The 20,362-nt window shown below is 42.8% G+C and overlaps 1 protein-coding gene across 5 annotated transcripts in view; it reads right to left on the bottom strand.

The window, feature by feature from the left end:
- SUSD4 (sushi domain containing 4) overlaps positions 1–20,362 on the bottom strand; it is a 73,242-nt gene that overhangs the window by 31,186 nt on the left and 21,694 nt on the right. The window contains exon 1 of one of the 5 annotated variants that reach the window (XM_033144703.1): positions 5,954–5,999. The exons of the other annotated variants lie outside the window; for them this stretch is intronic. The gene's annotated coding sequence lies outside the window, so the exon portion shown is untranslated. Of the gene's footprint in view, positions 1–5,953; positions 6,000–20,362 lie in introns of those variants that run through there. 5 annotated transcript variants of the gene reach the window in all.

Below are 20,362 nucleotides of genomic sequence, written 5' to 3'. Positions count from 1 at the left end.
CTCTCTCTCTCTCTCTCTCTCACACACACACACACACACACAGCAGAGGTAGCAATGTGCAATGCTTGTGGACTTCCCATGTGCATCTTAGAGTAGCAGCAATTATCATATAGGATCCTGCAGACACTGTTACCTACATACTTATCCTGGTATCCTGATTTCAACTAAGTGTTTTGTTCTACAGTACAGTTTTGGTTTCCTGTCAACAGCAGATTTCTGCCTGACTTCTACCAAGCTGCAATGGAAGCTGGTCCATTAGGGCAAATGAGGCACTGTGGCACCACCCTCAGCTCACCAGAGAGCTCTCTGCTAAGCTGCCTCAGGGCCTAGTTTCTACAGCTACCTGAGCTTTATTTAAAACCTGGGCTAGAAATACTCCAGACTCTGTCAGGCTGAGTTTTTGAGCAAAGAAAAAGCAAACAACAAAAAAATTGTATTTATGAAACCAAATGTAATATTAGGAATGTGAGAAAAACGACCATAAAAACAGTATTGTTGACATGTTAAACTCTGGAGGTCAGCGCAAGACAGCTGGAGTTACAGCAGCTTCTTAGAAGGCTTACAACCCATTGCATTTTTACTCTCAACCAGAGAAAAGAGGAGCCCTTCTCAAACTGATCTTTCTTACTGCTGTCCAGAGAAAGGAAAAGCAACATCCTTTGTAGGAGGAAAGCTCAGTTGAAGGTGCAGAGAGGGCCAACTGACACAGCTACCAACCTGTCTATTGTTAAACTGGCAATTCAATTGTTTAACTAAAAAGGCCAGAAGACCTGCACGTGGGCCCATACTTCATGTACAAAACATAATGTTGTGACAAAGACTAAATCCCTGTGATTCTTGCACTTCAAAAAGGAGCTGATTGCAGCACATTGTGTGAAGCGTGTGTTTGGCCTCCAAGATTGACCCACCAATGCCTGAAACTAGCACCTCTGCAGTAGCCTCTCTGACCACTGCTTTTAAAGCTGACAATCCTATGATTCTATTATGATCTAGTTGAGATTCCTGCATTGCTGAGGGTTGGGCTAGATGCCCCTCAGAGTCCCTTCCAAATCTAGATTCCATTAATATTGTGTGTGTGTGTGTGTGTTTGTGTGTGTGTGTGTGTGTGTGTGTGTGTGTGTTTGTGTGAAAATCCCAATGTGTCTATGCCCACACCAGATAGGAAATTCTTCCATTTAAGCTGGGAGAGTGATCATGCTTCTCAGGTTTACATGCTGGATTTCATGCACATTCATATAACCTCTTGCCAAGCTTCACTCCTCTGTATGGGCATCAAGTGGCCTCAGAGATGAGGCAGCTGCACTACGTGTGAGCAGGAAAGGGCAGCAAGATATGTGGCAGACCAATCAGGTGAGTAATATCTGTAGTGTGGTAGGGCCAGCAACATGATTCAGTGCCAGGCTTCATTTTCCATTTACATGTTAAGATGAATTACCAAGAGGCGACCTTTTGTAATGTATAAGGTGACAACTGCTTTATGAAGCTTATTTCAACACACACAGTGGAGGTTTACAAAGAAGCTTTACAGGAAACGATTAAAACCCCAGAAAAAACGAGACAGACAAACTAGGCAGGTGCTGAATGTTAAACAGCTTCACAACTGGCACAGCAGGAGGGCAATTAATGCCAGTGGGGGAGAGACCTGGAAAGTTTGAAAGCTATCAACTTCTGACTTTTAATGCTTTCATTTTGAGTGAGATAATATCTTAGGGGCTTGCTATTTTCTGCACATTAAGTGTGGTCAAGAGACACCAAGGGAGAAATGTATCACAGTGGCTCAACACAGAGAACAATTTTCTCCCAGACACCCCCCCCCCAAAAAGTCTGTATTGCATGGTACAAGTATCAACAACAACAGAAAATCCCACCACCATACCAGGCTAAAAGCTTAGAGAGGAACATCGGTCCCCCAATGTTCCCAAGTGCAAATGATGCTGAAACAATTAACTTTAACCAGGATGAGGATATCATGTTTCCAAGCCCTAGGCACATACATTCTCTGGTGTATAAAACTGGAATCCAACATCATTTGAAGAGCCACAGGTTCCCCACCCCTGGGATAGAGCCTATTTGTGAATTCATAATCCAAGGTCATAGTTTATTAATGCTGATAGTGTCACATTTATATAAAGGTCAGGTTTAGGAAGAAGTGTCCAATAACATATAGCTGTGTATGTATATGTTGTAATGTTTTTCATATGTAGGCTCCTCTGAACAAAATGCAAAATATGATCATGCTGGACTTCACAGAACTTGAATAAAGGCAATATTAACACAGATATTTTTACAGTTTACAAAGCATAGTAGTTAAAACTCAAAGAACCTCAGCTCGCCAAGAAACAGTATTAGCAAGGCCAGTTACTATTCAGAAGAGAAAGATGCCTGCAGCAATATTGAAATACATTTTTAAATGGAAAGAAAAGGGGAGGTATCATTTAGACTGCCTGGATAGGTTATCCACTCGTGGTTGTTTCTTCCTCCTCTTTCTCCCTCTGAAACATAAAGCCTGCCTGTTCTGTTAGGCAATTTACCAAAAAAACCACAGATAAAATGTAAATATAAATGCTTTTAAAGCTGCTAAGTAGTCCCAACATTAAAGTCAGTTATCATAACAAACCCTTAAAGGCCACTAAACATGCACTACATTAAAGAAATGTAACATAAAATGGGCTGCTGCAATCCCTAAAAGTCTGCTCAGGAAAGAGATAGTGTGCTTCTAGCAGAATACAACACTGTGAGTAGTCACTGTGGGTCGTCGTCCCCCCCCCCCCAATATTTTAAGCTTGAATATAATTATCAGTATCTGTACTTTTTGTTTCTAACATGACTGTTTACAATTTGCTTATCACTCTACAACCATGTGGATCTACCTGCCAACTCAAAATCCCACTTTGTGTATCTGATGAAGCAGACTAGTCACTGAAAGCTTATGTCATAATAAATGTGTTCGTACTTGTGGTGCATAAGAAACATGGCTGCACTCCTGCAAATTCTTAAACAATCTAACTTGGTGCATACTGAATTTTCAAATGGGGCACCCAAAGGATTTGTGCATTTTGCTCCAACTTAATGCAGAGAAAAACACAAACAGATGCCTCTTTAAAGCAGCTTTGTAAATAATCTCAGAAAAGTTACAAACCTGGAAAAAAAACACCCAAACCCTAGCCTACTCAAAGGCTAGTAGCCTGCATTTTTATGCTGGCCTCAAAGAAGAGGAAGCTCCCTCCCCTATAGCCAGCATGGAAACACAGGATAGTAGCATCTTACCAAGATAGTGATATAGAGAGGGGGGGGAAAACTTCTACCAAATAGGCTGGTGGAAAAGGGAAGAGATGAGGGGTGTTTCCTTCATTCACAGCCAGGACAGAAACCATATGATTCTATCATTCCTCCACCAGTCCACTCACTCACCAAATGGAATTCCTAGCTACCTTACTATCTTTTACATAAAAGAGTTCACTGGCAGAGGGTCTGAATGTCTTGTCTTCTTTCTCAAAGTTCCATCCTAGAGATGCCTCTCACACTGAAAGCATAAGCACCTGATCCAGTGTACACCGAGGGCCATTTTGCAAGAATGACACACCCACATACTTGCAATGAAAGCAGGCCAGCCCAAGATGTTTTGCTGCCTCAAGTAGACAAACAAATGATCCCCTCTCACCTGCAAATCAAGGTTCATAGTACTCACAGCTGACCAAATTATTCTGGCATCTGGGGCAGAATAACTTTTCCCTGGGGATGAAAACGAAATAATAATAAATGGTTGCAAATTGGCTGCCCTTTCATAACACCCAAAATCAGATACCTCCCTCTGCCTAAGGGTAGGACTGGCACTGGTGAAAATAGCACTAATTATGCACTTCCGATGATATGAGATACTCTTATCTGTACACAGAGATTACCACTAAATAGGAAAAATAGAATGTGAAGCATTGGGTGTGAAACAGAGGATTAGAAACTAGCTTCCCACCCATACTGCTTGATGCATTTATCTGGTGCAGCTAGTTATCATGTGTGATGAAGGATAGGATTTTTCAACATATCAGGCATCCTATTACTAAAGATATCCTGGAATGATGATAGTATCAAGATATCAGGCTTCCATTTTATTTAATAGCAGATTTTTACCATCTCAATAACCTTCTTTCTATCCAGTCATAACAGATAAAAATGTGCTCCCAGTAATCAGTTTATATAATGTTATGACATTTAGTGCTTTTCACTGACTATTCAAAAGCCTCCTCCTATTGCTCACCAGCAAATTCAGAAGAGTTAAAGTTTGAGCAGCTCTTTCACATTAAACATATTAAATTAACTCCAGTGTTAGTGTAAAGGCCTTGACATCTGTTGCCCTGGTCACTATAGAACACATTTTTAAACCAGCCAAGAGAATTTTCAGAGATAAGCCTTTGAAAAGAACCATGAAAATGTTGTAAGCATGAAAACTAATTGAGCTGGTTCCAGCTGAAAAGCCTTATCTTGCAGGGAAGGTTATATCCAGCTAGGCAAGAATTGCTTTAGAACCAGGTCTGAATCCATTTCTCTGTAAACTGATAGAGAAATAATACAAGTCTTTATTCTATTTTCCGGAACCCTTCTTGTTGCTGTACTGAACAGCCCATGACCTACTGACAGAATAAAAACCCACAATATCAACTGTAAAAGCTCTCACAATACCATAAATTTAGAACTGGGTTGCTGTTTGTTTATCTACAGCTACAATGCTTGTAATCTAAGGAGGTTAAAAGTAATGTCAAAAACCCTTAAGGATAATAAATACAAAATCAGCAAAATTAAATAAGAGCAGTAGTTTTCTTCCCTAAAAGGTAAAGGACCCCTGACAGTTAAATCCAGTCGCGAACGACTCTGGGGTTGCGTCACTCATCTCATTTTACTGGCTGAGGGAGCCAACGTTTGTCCGCAGACAGTTTTTCCAGGTCATGTGGCCAGCATGACTAAGCCCCTTCTGGTGAAACCAGAGCAGCGCATGGAAACGCCGTTTACTTTCCCTCCGGAGCAGTACCTATTTATCTACTTGCACTTTGACGTGCTTTCGAACTGCTAGGTTGGCAGGAGCTGGGACAGAGCAATGGGAGCTCACCCCATCGCATGGATTCGAACTGCCGAACTTCTGATCAGCAAGCCCTAGGCTCAGTGGTTTAGACCACAGTGCCACCCCTATATAACCATAAAAGGCAACAGTGTCCAATGACCATATCAGATCCAGCGGCCACACAGCAGCATCTTGACAGAACTTTGATGTCTTCCCTCCCAGCAAAGGATGGAAAATAATGGCTTAAAGTCAGACAAGGTGGGGGAATTCAGTCCACACCAGTAACTTTCTCAAAGGATTTTCATTTTCTTTAATATTTAAGGATGAATGTCTGTGTTTGTCATTTTCACTTTCATTCATTCATTCATTAGTCCGTTCCATCCCATTTCCATATTACTCTGTGAATGTTTTTTTTTTTAAAAAGCTGCATATTAAAATAATATTTATCTCAAGATATGAGATATAGCTCTTGAGAGTCCCATGGACTGCAAGAAGATCAAACCTATCCATTCTCAAAGAAATCAGCCCTGAGTACTCACTAGAAGGACAGATCCTGAAGTTGAGGCTCCAGTACTTTGGCCACCTTATGAGAAGAGAAGAATCCCTAGAAAAGACCCTGATTCTGGGAAAGATGGAGGGCACAAGGAGAAGGGGACGACAGAAGATGAGATGGTTGGACAGTGTTCTTGAAGCTACTAACATGAGTTTGGCCAAACTGCGAGAGGCAGTGAAGGATAGGCGTGCCTGGCGTGCTCTGGTCCATGGGGTCACGAAGAGTCGGACACGACTGAACGACTGAACAGCAACAACAACAACATGAGATATAGCCACAAGGTGACTACATTAAAGTGTGTTTGTGGTAAAAAAAAATGTGAAGGCTTTATCAAGAGTGAAACTCACTTTTTTTGACAGCCCAAACAGAGAAGAGAAGCTTGAGGGTTGAGTAACATTATCCTTAAGTCTCTAGAGACTGACTACAGAGGAATTGCAAGACTGCTATGATGTCATAGCCAGAGCCCCAAGAGACAATCCTCATTTTCAAAAAAAAAGAAAAGATGGGAAGCAAAGACATGTATCCAAGGCAATTCTGTCATCCTTAAGAACAAAACTGTGTAGGTCTGAACATTGTCCATCTCTCTACGTGCCAAGGGTTCGCCTTGGTTGAACCCACTTTCAAAAGCAAGTTTTCTCTCAAACTAATCCAATTTTATTTCTTGGGCTTCCAAATTCACCTGGCCTTTTTTCTCTGTTGCTGTGCTGTGTCAGGAAGCATAGCCTTTGCTGCTGACAGCAGGACATGATCACCTGCTCATGCTTCTCATATTCACTCAGTGTACACTGCAGCTGCAGGGTTACCTCAGATCAACTTGCAACAAAATGCTGCAGAGGGACTACAGCACAAGGGGCACAAATGTGCGGTGTGTCACACTAAAAGAGAAAGAAGCCATTAGAGCCTCCTGAACAATCGCAAGCACTAAGAGCCCCTACTTTTAAGCATGCAGATGCAGAGCTCTCTGCCTCTGGGTGGTTTTCTCCCTCATTAGGGACATTAGCTGAAGTGCCCACTTACAGCTATGACAAGAAAAAGGACAGACGTGCACAGATTAGCAAGCTTTTCCTTAGGTACCGAATGCCACACTTACCATTTAATCAGAGAAGCAACTTCGGCAATTGGACATGTGTGTGTGTGTCTCCCACACCTATACCTTAGGGGCTCCAGTTACCTACTGTTTCCTGTTTAAGATGCAGGCATACAATAACCCTGTTTAAGATGCAGTTTGCTTACCTCTTTTGTCAGATGACTTTCTGGGATTGGTCTGGCATTAGCAAGCACAAGGAGGATAGCCTTGGCTATATTACAGTTAGGAAAACCGAGACTGAGGTGGGATGAGCCATCCAACAAGATTGGGATAACTGTCACAAATGCGCTCGGGGCAATGCCAAACTGCCCCAGACTCAAAGCACTTCTCTATGGCCACTCCCTGGCTGCCGATGCCCAAACAGTCCAGAGGCCAGTAATATGCGACTCCTCTCCGATGAGAAAAGGCTTTCTCTGAAGCAGTTTCTCATAAGGTGTACAATCCATATCTTTGGGAACCTTTCGACACCATGTGTAACAAAAAGCGTTTAGGCTCTCAGCCCAAAACTCTTGTAGCAAACCTGCACTTAGCAGCTGTACACACTTACCTGTACACACAAACCAGTTTTCCATGATGACTCCTTGACAGCAACATTATGCTTAATGTGTTGTTCACCTAAGAAATCCTGAAAATCCCGTGAAACAAACACCTGTAAATCATCAGTGAAAAGACACTCAATTTTGTCATCATGAACAAACTTGACTCTTTCACAATAACTACAGGGCTGTTTATACTATAGGGTAGTATGAATAACAGGGAATAAACAAAGAGAAACAAAGGAATAAGAGCAAGGCTGCAAATCTTGGTGTCGGCTATTATTAGAGAAATGTAGGCAAGAGCCATTGAATAGAATACCATTGGCTTCTTTTAATCCTGCCACCACCCCCAGCAAGACAGAAAAAAAGGCTCAGGAGGTTTAAGGAAGGAGCTGACATCTCCCTTAGCAAGGGAGTCAGAAACTGTGAGCCCCCAGAGCCGTGCATCAAATAGGACCTGGGCTTAGATTCCTGTCTCAGCTGAGAAACTCACAGGGTGACCTTGAGCCAGTCACTCTGCATCAGCCCAAGCTGAGGCAATCAACAAATGGCCACACAATCACAGCAGAGCAGAATGCAATGTCATCTATAGCCTTAGAAACAGTCCTGACATCTTAATGAAAGAGTCTGGAAAAGGAGAAGCTGTTGTCATCATGAAAAAGTTGGAATACATTACAAAAGACTGAGAGGCAATTATCCAGCACCATATTTGTCATGACATGTAAGATAACAGACCCAGTTCAGGGCTCTCAACCAGCTGCTGGAGATCAGATCACTGTGCCTGAGACTGTTCGAGGAGCCCCTGGAATAGCCTCCTACTATCAGGTTCTTTGGGGCCAGATCATGATCCTCACAGGTGCCTTCTGCTGAGCTTGAGGAAGCATATGCCTCTCTCAGTACCACACTACTCCAGCAAAGCAAGACACACAGCAGGTGGGAGAGCTAGGGAACAGAGGAGTGCTCAATTTCAGGCCCAGAGAGTTGGCCCTTTAAGAAACTGAAGTTCTCAGCAACGGGGGAGGTTTTCTGGAGGCTGAGGTTTAAGAGCCCTCAGACTACTCTCAACCTCTGCAGGAGCAAGTTGCTCACTCAGAGCTATCCATGGTCCTGCAACTCCTGCCTTGCTGCCTTCTCCATGGGATCCGGCAGAAGACTAGAACACAGCCATATTTTACAGGCTCTAGTGAAGAATACCAGAAAGAATCACATATCCTGATGAAGGAATTTGCTACAGGTATGCAGAAGCAATCCTATACTGACACACCCAAAGAGCCTTGGCCAGGGGATCTACTACCCAAAATAAAGAAGCCAGCAACTATTGTTGTGTATTCATGTTATCACCGTCTGGTTCTATTAACTCCATTTTTGGACCACATGCCATCAATACTCCAAGTTACTTGTGGAACACTACTGATTTCCTGATGAAACTACAGCACATTGACAGTCTGCCAGAATATTCTGGTGGACAAGCTAAATATACAAGTGTGGAAACTGCACATTTTCTGTACAACTGTAGTAACTGATGGGAGGAGAAAAGTCTTAATAAATAATGCTGTGTCTTGACCGGGAGATTCAGAATTCAAAGTTTGCTTCATGCCCTTATTCACTTTGGTTTTATATAACTTTATTCAGATTTGTGATTTTTATTTTATTTTATTCAAATATATTTTAATATTCTATTTTAATATTTGTTACAAGAGGACCATTTCTTTTTTAAAGGGGTATGTTGTGAGCTGCCAGAGATAGTCAGCATTTTAAATTCATACTGTAATTTATTTGACTCCAAGTTAACTTCTGTTGATGTTACCTTATGCTACTTTCATATTGTTAAACTTCTGTTTGGTGATGGCTTAATAACTAGATACATCAGAAGTAACCAACATTACACCCTCCATGTAGCCGTGGAACTAAAACTCCCATCCTCCTTGACCATTGGCCATGTCAGCAGGGGAGCAATGGAAGTTGTAGTCCAACACTATCTGGAGGGCATCAGAATTTCTTTTCCCTTTCTCCCCTTTTTAATGAAATAGGGCTGCCATACACCTGGGATTTTCCAGACATTACTGGAATTTCAAAGGTGGAAGTGACATCAGCCGCGGCTTTTCCTGGATTTTCAGCAAGTAAGCTGAAAAATTGTCTTTTCTTGGCCTTTTTTGTAACTTTGGGGTTTTTTTTTTAAAAAAAAGCTCACCTTTTGGGCTTTCCTATAAAAGCTCAACAATTTTTGGGGTGTCCTGGTTTTTACTTTTTGAAATATGGCAGCCCTAAAATAGTTTTTATGAGCAGCTACATTTTTATAATTGGTTTCACACTACTTATTTTTCTATTGGCTTGCATTTGTTTGGTATATTTCTAGAAATCAAAAGTGGTATATAAACAACAACATTTAGTTTGAATAAAAACATGGGAAACGACTCCAGGCAGCAGCAGTACTCAAAATTGAGCTTTGGATTGAACTATTCATATACACAAGGCAGATTTTAATGCTTCCAGTCATTTAAAGGAAAACAACATGACAAGGCCAACTGCATAATTTATGATTGCTTGTTAAATAGGTGTTATGTACTATTCAGCAATTCCCTGGATTTAGTTCTTAAACAAAAGGCAAAAAATTTACAAAGCAAATCTGCCAAAACTTCTTTCAGAGCATTTAGCTCTTACTAGCATAACTTTTGTTTCCCTATGAAAAGATTGCTATAACTGTCAAAAATGGTTTACTGTATGTGTATACTACTTCCTCCCCTCAAGAGAATTTTTAAAATTTCAGAGAGAAGGGAACAGGCCTGCAAGTCTCGAAATGGGTTTTATTGGTTATGCCACCAATAAAAATAAATGTAACTTAAAAATTAATGAAGAAAGAAACAGAATTATAACATCAACAATATTGTTACTTCTGGGTGTTGATTTTAGAAAATGCATTTAGCGTTCATTTGAAGTACTATAGTGCAAGAAGCTCTTGCAGTTTATCTGTCACATTTTGGAGCAGTCTGGAGGGGGTAAAATTAATTACTATTGCCATTCATTAGTTTGAATATTTTTATACTGCACATGTATCCCTTAGGAAATGTAGCAAAGCAGCATCAGAAATGGTGTGTGTGTGTGTGTGTGTGTGTGTGTTGGAATTCAACATCCCACTATTCTAATCCTTTAATCTGTGCAAGCATTCCTGCTTGCCAAATGAAAGGTTCCCCCCTTCTCCTCCCCCCATCATGCTCTGGTCTCAGGGCTCTCAATCCCCAAATCCAATTTACAGGCATTGTGGGAGAAGGAGGAGGAGAGGGAGAAGGAGAGGAAGTCCCATTACGATAGTCTTTGTGTATGGCTTCCGCTGATAGGGCTGGTTAGGTTGACCCCACTCATATGTTTTTATTTCTAGGCCAATAGCACAAGTACACATTAAAGCAGGGGCGTCCCAGCCATAGAGGCTAGTGGTGTGGGGAACCACGGCGCCATGTTCTGGAGGGCGCCAAGGAAGAGGTCCGGGGGCCACGTTGGCGGCTCGGTAGGGGCGGCAGCCTTCCCACCGCCAGGGAGAAGGCAGGAGGAGGCAATCAGTGGCGGAGAGCCGGGCGCGCAGCGATCAGCCCTCCCTACCTCTGTCCCCCCCCCACTTCTTCTTGGACTGCTGCGCACTGTGCACTCCCTTTCCACAGAGCCTCTTTGTTGCGCTTGCCTGCCTGCCCATGTGGGGGATCCTGAGGGGGGCGCACGGGGATTGTGGCCTTTTCTCCATAAGCTGCTCTTACTCCACTCGGCCTCCCCAAGGGCTTCTGCTCCTGGGCGGCAGCGGCGCAGCTGGAGGAGGGTGCGGGGCGGTGGGGAAGGAGCCTGAGGGGTCCCAGGCAGGGCACGATCCCTGGTGGCTGCCACTCCTCTGAGCGCTTCTCCAGCCTGCCGCTGCACAGGACTGGAGGAGGGTGCAGGACAGCCAGGAAGGAGCCCGAGGGATCCCCGTGGAAGGGATCCACACAGAACGTGGGCATGGGAGGCACCAGAGGGATCCCTGCACCACGGCGCCAGATAGGCTTAAGACGGCCCTGCATTAAAGAAAATGCAGAGTACTGTATATTCTGGCGTATAAGACTACTTTTTAATCCAGGAAAATCTTCTCAAAAGTTGGGGGTCGTCTTATACGCCGGGTGGAGAATCTGTGGTCAAGTATATCTCAAACTCTATATTTTAACTGGAAAAGTTGGGGGTCGTCTTATACACCCAGTCATCTTATACGCCGGAAAATACGGTAATTAAATGGCATTTACTCCATTCAATAAAGGGCCTGGTTTCTTCAAGACTCTGGAATCAAACACAGGTGTCACTTGGAGTTACAGCATTAAAGTGTAACTATTATAAAGCTCTGCTGTACAAAATTCACTATTTTCTTTTTGTTTTGGGCATAATAGCAATTTTGCGTATCTACGAGAACTTCCAGAAATTCTGCATCACCCCACATTAAGAGTATCTTTCCACAAGCAAATTATGGTTTGGGTCAGATTCAACATACTCAGGTCTTTTTGCTGTTTCAGAATAGTTGGAAAAAAACTGACAACTTAACAAGGACAGGACCTCCTGTAGTACCTTCTTGCAGCTAACATCCTGCGAGGCAGCTAGCTGACCTTTTCAACATTTTGGATTACCTTCACGGCAAACCCTGTTTTATAATTCATTGTTCTTCACAGCAAGTCCATGTAGTCATGTTCTCTACATGAAAGCAGTCCCAAATCATTGTCATAACTCCCCCATACAGGCATATGTTAGTGTGAACTAAGCTGCACATGCAAGGCCAGTCCTTATATTAGGCAGTATGAGACGGCTGCCTCAGGTATGCAAGTGCAGGGGTGAGGACTGGTGGGGAGCTGTTGATAAGTGGCGTAGGAAGGGGGTGAAGGGGGCGGTGCGTCCTGGGTTCCACCCTGGAGGGGTGACACTCTGGGTGCACACACCCCCCAGCACGACACCCAAGCCAGCCCCGTGGATGCCCAGTAAAAAGCCACGCTCGGCGGCAGGGCTCGGAAACCTGCTCGGCACATGCTTTGCTATTTCCAGCTCGGGTGGAGGCAAGGGGCGGGCGCTCCCCTCGCCTCTGCTCAAGCTGGAAATAGCAAAGTGCGCGCCGAGCAGGTTAGCCGCCGGCATGCGCTTTGCTGCTTGGGCTGCGGGCGGAGGCGAGCTGCGGGCCAAGCCCCGCCTCTCCCCTCCGCCTGCAACCCGAATGGCTTTGCTGCTTGGGCTGCGGGCGGAGGCGAGCCAGGGAGGGGCGTCAGCGGCCCAAGAAAAGCCCGCCCCTCCCCTCCGCCTGCACTGCACCCGCACTCTGAGCGGGAAGGAACGAAGCAAAGCACTGTTCTTTGCTTCGTTTCTTCCCGCTCAGGCTGCAGGCGGAGGGGAGGGGCGGGCTTCTCTTGGGCTGCTGACGCCCCTTCCTGGCTTGCCTCCACTCCATAGCGTGCATGTGCAGCGTCACTACACACGCGTCAAATGTAATGACGTATGCGCCGTATGTAGCATGTTGCGCATGCGCGCTACAGAGTAACTCCGCCCCTGGGTTTGCTGCCCCGGGTGCTGAAGCAGCTGCTGATGCTCATAGTTGTGGGCACCATGTGACCTGCACTGCACCCTCTAAACTACCCACCTGCTCTTAGCTGCAGTGGAGACAACCACCAGTGTTCAAGTAATATTAAGCTACCAGTCCAAGAAAACTGGAGGGTGAGTGTTGCTGTCTTGTTCTTTGCGTCAGGCAGCAATATGTCTTGAATGGCAACATGAAAATGTGATTTATTTATTTATTTATTTTTAAAGGAGCAATCAGGTAGTTCAAGGGTACGAGGGGGAATTTGCATTGCTTGAAAATGCCGAGGCTCAAATTGTGGGAGACTTTCAGGAAGTAGTATACCAGTTTTAGAGCAGCTAACAAGAATTCCACTTTTTCTCTATCCCTAGTTACATTTGCAGGTAACCGAGAATGGCAGATACTGGATTCAGTTTGTCAGATTTCTGGGCATGCAACAGAGGATGGACTCATTCAGGGAAAGCCACAGAGGTTCCCGGTGCTCAGCGAAGAGACCATTACTACTTGGCTGCAGTTGCTAACAAGGTGTCAAACAAATCCACAAGGTCAGCATTATGAATATGCCTCACTTCAAGGTTTATTGAGGGTACTAAAACGTGAGAGATTTTACTTTCTAGGGTTCCATGATCACTGCAGGTGACAGCAGTCACAAAATTAGAAGACGCGTGCTTCTTGGGAGAAAAGCAATGACAAACCTAGACAGCATCTTCTTAAAAAGCAGAGACATCACCTTGCCGACAAAGGTCCGTATAGTTAAAGCTATGGTTTTCTCAGTAGTAATGTATGGAAGTGAGAGCTGGACCATAAAAAAGGCTGGTCGCCAAAGAACTGATGCTTTCGAATTATGGTGCTGGAGGAGACACTTGAGAGTCCCATGGACTGCAAGAAGATCAAACCTATCCATTCTTAAGGAAATCAGGCCTGAGCGCTCACTGGAAGGACAGATCCTGAAGCTGAGGCTCCAATACTTTGGCCACCTCATGAGAAGACTACCTGGAAAAGACCCTGATGTTGGGAAAGATGGAGGGCACAAGGAGAAGGGGACAACACAGGACGAGATGGTTGGACAGTGTTCTCGAAGCTACCAACATGAGTCTGACCAAACTGCAGGAGGCAGTGGAAGACAGGAGTGCCTGGCGTGCTCTGGTCCATGGGGTCACAAAGAGTAGGACACGACTAAACGACAAAGAGGCCCCAAACCAGGTAGAGTATTCTGCCTTCATTCCTTGCCATCTAAGCATGATTTTATTTACTTATTTGCTTCAGTAATATTTCTTATAGCACTACAATTTTGATTTGTGCACAGTTCATAGTTTCCATCAAATTTATCTTTGCTGTCATTTAAATTTCTAAAGGTTTTCACCTGGTTTTATATTACAATAACATCCATTTGATTTATGCTGCTCCTTGTTTTCTATACTTCTGGCAAGCCCCCTTTAATTAGTCACTTGAGAAATCTTGCCCCAACCTTTATGGCTGGAGATGTGCTAGAGCTTTTCTTTTCAGCTAAACTCTCCTCTGAGATGGAATGAGCAAAATGAAAGCAAGCATGGAACAACCTGTGCCCAAGTAACATCTCTCAGTTTTGTTTATTTCTCCCAACCCCGAAGCCTTTCTTTATCACCCTTTAATAAAAACCCATCAGGTGCTCAGTAAATATATATAAAATACTGCAGGAATCAGAGCAACATTTAAAAGAAAGCCATACATTTCAGTAGAACTGAAACCACAATCAAGGAGAGTTAACAGCACATGCTGTGCAAATTAAAAGGGTCTTTTTCTGGCACCAAAATGACAAAGCTGTTATCAAGAGAACCTCTTTGGGAAGCTCCAGTGCTTTCTCCTCCCTCCATGTGCCAACCTTCTCTATGGAAAAAGATAGGCTGCGGGGTTCTGGGACTGTGTGTGTGTGTGTGTGTGTTTATTTTAAAAACCCAACATACATAATATTGTACACTGTAATTATTCTGGTTCATTAAGAAATGCACAAAATAAATGTGTTATTATAGATATATAGGACATATCCTACTGCAGTCTTCTTTCCTTGGCAAAAATTTTAAGAACAGGTACTAGAGACACATCCTGCTTGCTTCCGTGATTGACAAAACAGAAAGAGAGGAAACAGAAAAGAATCCAGGATCTCCCTTGAGATAATGAACTATTCTTGTCACAACGAAATGACCACATTACTGAAATTCTACATTATCAGTTCTCTGCTACACAATGAATCATCCTGTCTGTGGTTTGCAGGTTGAAAAATTCTCAGAACTGGGACAGAATGGATGTGCAGTTTTTGAATCCCAGTTAAAAGCATGCAACCCTCCATCCAATGTGCAAGGCAGAAGACACACAATTAGAGCTCATCACAATGAATTGTAGCCATGTCTTGCCAAGCATTGGGGCAGCAGGGGCTGGTTATGACTTAATTAATCTGCAAAGGACTGAATGCCAAGGACTGAATTAGTCTGCAAAGGACTGAATGCTAAAGGAGGAGCTTTGGTGCTTAGTTCTCGAAGAGCAAAGGTGCCAGTGGGGCTGATATTGGAAGTCCCCTCTCCTCTCAGAGACCTTGAACAAGATGAAATGTTATGCATTTCCTATACAGACATTTCTGAGTAAAAATAAAATAATTGCATGGAATTGTGTCACATCTATCTATCACAAGCACACACACTCCCCCTTTGGCTGTGCTTACACACATTTATTTATTTATTTATTTATTTATTATTTAACTGACAAAAGTATTAATATGCTGCCCTTTATACTGCAGAATCAGGGTGGTGTACAGCAGTAAAATGCAAAACATCAATAAAAACAGAATAATGCAATCATTAAACGACTGGCCAGGAAAAGATAAGCTACTAGGAAGCCACAGTTGATCATTGCTACCTATTGCAACTTTGTGCAACAAAATGCACACATTTCATTATTTTTTTCTACGTGGAAATGCTTTCCATACAGGACAATTCATTACATTTGAAGCAGATCTTAGCTTTAAATGCAGAATCTGAACAGATCTCACTATGACCTTAGCAGGCAAGTCAGAATTCTGTCATAGCTGTTCCAGCACACCCCCTTTTCCTAACACTCTGGATCTTGTGTTTAAAGGGACCATTATTACAAGTTTATTGTGCCAGTTAAAATGAAGAAGGAACTTCAGAGCAGCCAGTTTTTGCTGGCCAGGGGAAATGTATTTTCTTTGCTTGTTTACTCCAGGCTAATTTAAATCTCTTGCTACTCACAGTGCCTTGTCCAAATGCTGGGAAACATTATAGTTCATTTATAATGCAAAGGGGAGATAAAGCTGGCTTACCAACCTATTGTCTATGTAGAAAGGTGCACAGATCCACATCGGTTTGGCTCAAAGAATCCCCTACCCATCAGTGAAAAGTAGAAGAAGAAATTGGGGGAGGTACAGAGGGTGGCACCAACTAATAGGCTCCAGAATGAAATCTAATTGATAGTGTTATCCATGAATGATTTAAAATCATCCCAAAATGGTCCCAACATGTTGGGTCAAATCAGCCTGATTCATTCATATATAGTTCCATCTATATGGGCGGGGAGGAGAGTTAATATTGGTTTGTGTTTTTTTGTTCTTATTTTTATCATGTATTTTGTGCTTTTATGTTGTAACTTGATGTTGTGAATCATCATCATCATCATCATTAGTTTCATTGGCCATTTCATGCACAATTTCTGGTGATACTAAACCCTGAACAATTTGGGAGCCAAATACCTGAAGGAGCATCTGTATGAATTTGCCTGTTCTTTAAGATCTTCTCCCAACAGCCTTCTCTATGTACTTCCTTCATATGAAGTATGAAGAGCACCTACACACGAGACAGCTTTCTCAGCAGCAACGTCCTGATTATGGAAAATTCTTTCTAGTAGCACCTTAGAGACCAACTGAGTTTTTTCCTGGTATGAGCTTTCGTGTGCATGCACACGAAAGCTCATACCAGGAACAAACTCAGTTGGTCTCTAAGGTGCTACTAGAAAGAATTTTCGATTTTGTTTTGACTATGGCAGACCAACACGGCTACCCACCTGTAACTGGTCCTGATTATGGAATGCCTTGCCCTGCTATCATTCAACCTCCAGGCAAACATGTTTTTGTTAACCCAGGCATTTTAAGCTATTTTATTGATTTAATCAAGCAGGTTTTGGGCTGCTATCATTTAACTGTCAGGCAAACGCATTTTTGTTTACCCAAACATTGTAAAGTACTGTATTGATTTACTATAACAAGTTTCAGGTTGCAATCCTATATACACTGACGACTTTTCCATGTTTCCATTTGTCCTGTGTTCACTTCCATTTGTCCCATGTTTTCTACACGTGTCCAAGAGGTTTTTCTTTTGCCTCACCACTTTCCCCAGGAAATCATCCACTGTTTATTGCTGAATCAGAACAAACGTTAATCCCCAGAAAACTTGATTGATTCAGTGGTAAACAGCGGGTTTTCCTAGGGAAAGTGGTGAGACAAAAGAAAAGCCTCTCCGACCTCGAGCTCACAATAGAAAAGGAAGTGGAAGAGCCCACACCTGTCTTCTTTTCATATAAGGTAAAGGGACCCCTGACCATTAGGTCCAGTCGTGGACGACTCTGGGGTTGCGCCGCTCATCTCGCTTTACTGGCCGAGGGAGCTGGCATACAGGTTCTGGGCCATGTGGCCAGCATGACCAAGCCACTTCTGGCAAACCAGAGCAGTGCATGGAAATGCTGTTTACCTTCCCGCTGGAGCGGTACCTATTTATCTACTTGCACTTTGACGTGCTTTCGAACTGCTAGGTTCGCAGGAGCAGGGACCGAGCAACAGGAGCTCACCCCATCGTGGAGATTTGAACCACCAACCTTCTGACTGGCAAGCCTTAGGCTCTGTGGTTTAGACCACAGCGTCACCTGCATCCCTCTCCTTTTTATCTTTTTTTTTCATATAGGCATGCATATAATTGTACTTTTAGTCTTTTGTAAAGGTTTGTCTGCTAGTTTTATCTTCTGTACTCCTGGGTTTTGTTGCAGGGTGTGTATTACACTTTCCATCATCCTGAAATCTGGTATTATGAAAGGTGGCATAGTTTTTAACAAATAACATATACAGGGCACAAGTTAAGGGAGCCTTTGACAAAGGAGAGGCATAAGAATAGGGTAGATCTGGAGAACCATTTCCAATTCCTAGGCACCAACAACAAACTTTTGTAAGCCAAAATCAAATGATTTGCTGACAGCCCTACAAAAACAATACTGCGAAAACAGAGCAAAACAAATTATTAGGTAATAGCATAGAAGCTATAAGACCTGGGCAACCAGTCCCAGGCAATTTTTCAGCTGTAGAGATAATGACTTTCATATGTCAAGTAAAAAAAAAGGCGAGAGAATAGCAGGATTTTGAAATGACAGTTTGCCTCAAATTAAGTGGATTCAAATGACCACATTTCTCTTATTGTGAATTAATTTATGCAACCCAACCACCACAGCACAGTCACAATGGAACTGTACAAACTGAAAGGGGCAAATGCATGAACTCTGCTTTCAGCAAACTATTTTTAGCAGGTTGCAAAAAGACTGGCAATATCAGAAGAAACTATGTACTGCACCCCCTTTGGTGACTCCCTTCCATACAACTTCCAGTGACTGAAAAAGTTAAAATCTATGGGTTGAATACAGATCTGTTGTTCCATGATTAGACAGACCCCTTCAGTTTCCAGGAGTGTGCCAGATGCAGCAGAGGCTCTTGTTATGAGAACTGGATGCTCACACTGGTGGAAAAACAGCCTCCTGCTGTCCTCGGTGCCACCTCCCACACTGTTCTGGAGGTTCAGGGCCTCAGGTAGTTGCAGGTGGGAGAGAGAAACCAGAATAAAATACCTCCCATGCAACCTTATGGTGCCTTAATTCCTCCATGTGTAAGATCCATAACTCATTATTGCAAAGAAAGCAAAATCCACTGAAAATCCATGGAAAGGTGGGCATCTTTTGTGCATTCTACAGATTCCTGGGTGCCATCACTTTTTCTGCCATGTGACATTCTTCTACCCCTAGCACAGAATATTTTATTCTGATTGTGAACTTCCAGCCATCAGAGATTCCCTCCATCAAAAAAATTTAAAAATTTAAAAGAATCTATCTGCATTAGGCACTAGGGCACTAATGACTGGTAGAACCACAACATAGAATCCATGAAGTCTGATAGAAAGATCAATCATTTAAGCGACAAGAAAATAAGGATTGCAGCCAAACTAACCAAGTTCCACATGAAAGCACTTGCTAATTCAGAGTACATTTGACTTTAAAAGAGCTTTTTGGTAAAAGGAAACTTACTATGCTATTTGCTCAAGTCAGTGACTAAAGCAAAAATAAAGGCACATTAAAATGTTTCTTCTTCAGCAGCTTAAATTTCTCATGATCAACACACTTGACCACTTTAAACTCAACAGCAAGCCATTGAGTAAAAGATTTGTCTCTGCAGCAACTATAATAAATTTAGATCACTTTTTAAGAATGTATGCTTTTCTAAAGGAAAAAAGGCTGCTAAGTTTGTGTAGATACAATTTCTTTGTTGTTGCAATGTAAATATATATTTATTATCTATGTGCCAGTTCCCATGCCCTACTGCAGCCTTTGTTGGTTGGGGCTTATGGGAGTTGTAGTCCAAAACATATGAAGGGTGTTAGATTGGCAAAGGCTGTCCTATGGTAGCCAAGCCTGGGACCAGGCCTAAGTACATGTAACTGAAATAGCAGCATATTCCTTCCCTGTATACTCTCCCTACACGTCCTATTAGTGGTACTATACCATCTTATAGATACATCGATGTCTGCCCATGATCGAGAGGAACTAGGAACTCACATGTCTTGAGGGAAAGGCATAGTTACACTAGAGAAGGAGATCGTGAAAGACAAAATGCTATCAAATCCAGATACTGAAATCAGTGATGCCGTCCACTGGATTAGAGTTAGACAAATCTCTCAATTTAATTTCCTCTCATTTTTCCAATACTTCTCCCCATTTCCTCATCCATTCTAGATTGGAGAATTTTAAGAAGTGTGGATTTCAAAATGATACCTTTGTTTTGGTTCATCCATTGGTTCAGGAAGCACAAATTCGGTAGGTTAGGAAACCAAATGAATTTCTTCTCCATTCCTTTCCTTGAGTAAACAACTCAAGCCTTCCAGGAGATCTACTCATCAATTATCCAAACCCCACACTCCCCTGTATATTCTTGCATTATGCATTGAGCTGAGCTGAGAAGCAAGAGTACCACAGGGACACAAGGCTTCAGGGGTGCAGGACCTTTCAGCCCAGGACAGAACATCAATATAGGGCTCAGTAAAGTTCTGCAGCTTGCAAAAGCGATCTGTCAATCTTAGAACTGATCCATCATCCAGCTGATCTCCCTTTGATTCAGATTAGGACTCAGCAGAAGAGGCAGTAAATCTGTTTCTAGTTTATTGTATCAGTTTTGACTGCTAGGTACCAGGGAGGAGAGTTTGAAACTAGTTTTCTTCCCCACATGCCAGTTTTCTATATGTAGCGATCATTAATTTTTACTGGGGAAGCATTC

The sequence above is a fragment of the Lacerta agilis genome, chromosome 3 (genome assembly GCF_009819535.1).
Source record: "Lacerta agilis isolate rLacAgi1 chromosome 3, rLacAgi1.pri, whole genome shotgun sequence".
NCBI lineage: Eukaryota > Metazoa > Chordata > Lepidosauria > Squamata > Lacertidae > Lacerta > Lacerta agilis.
Note: the sequence above shows the minus strand (reverse complement) of the source record. Positions and strands in the feature narration are given on the sequence as shown.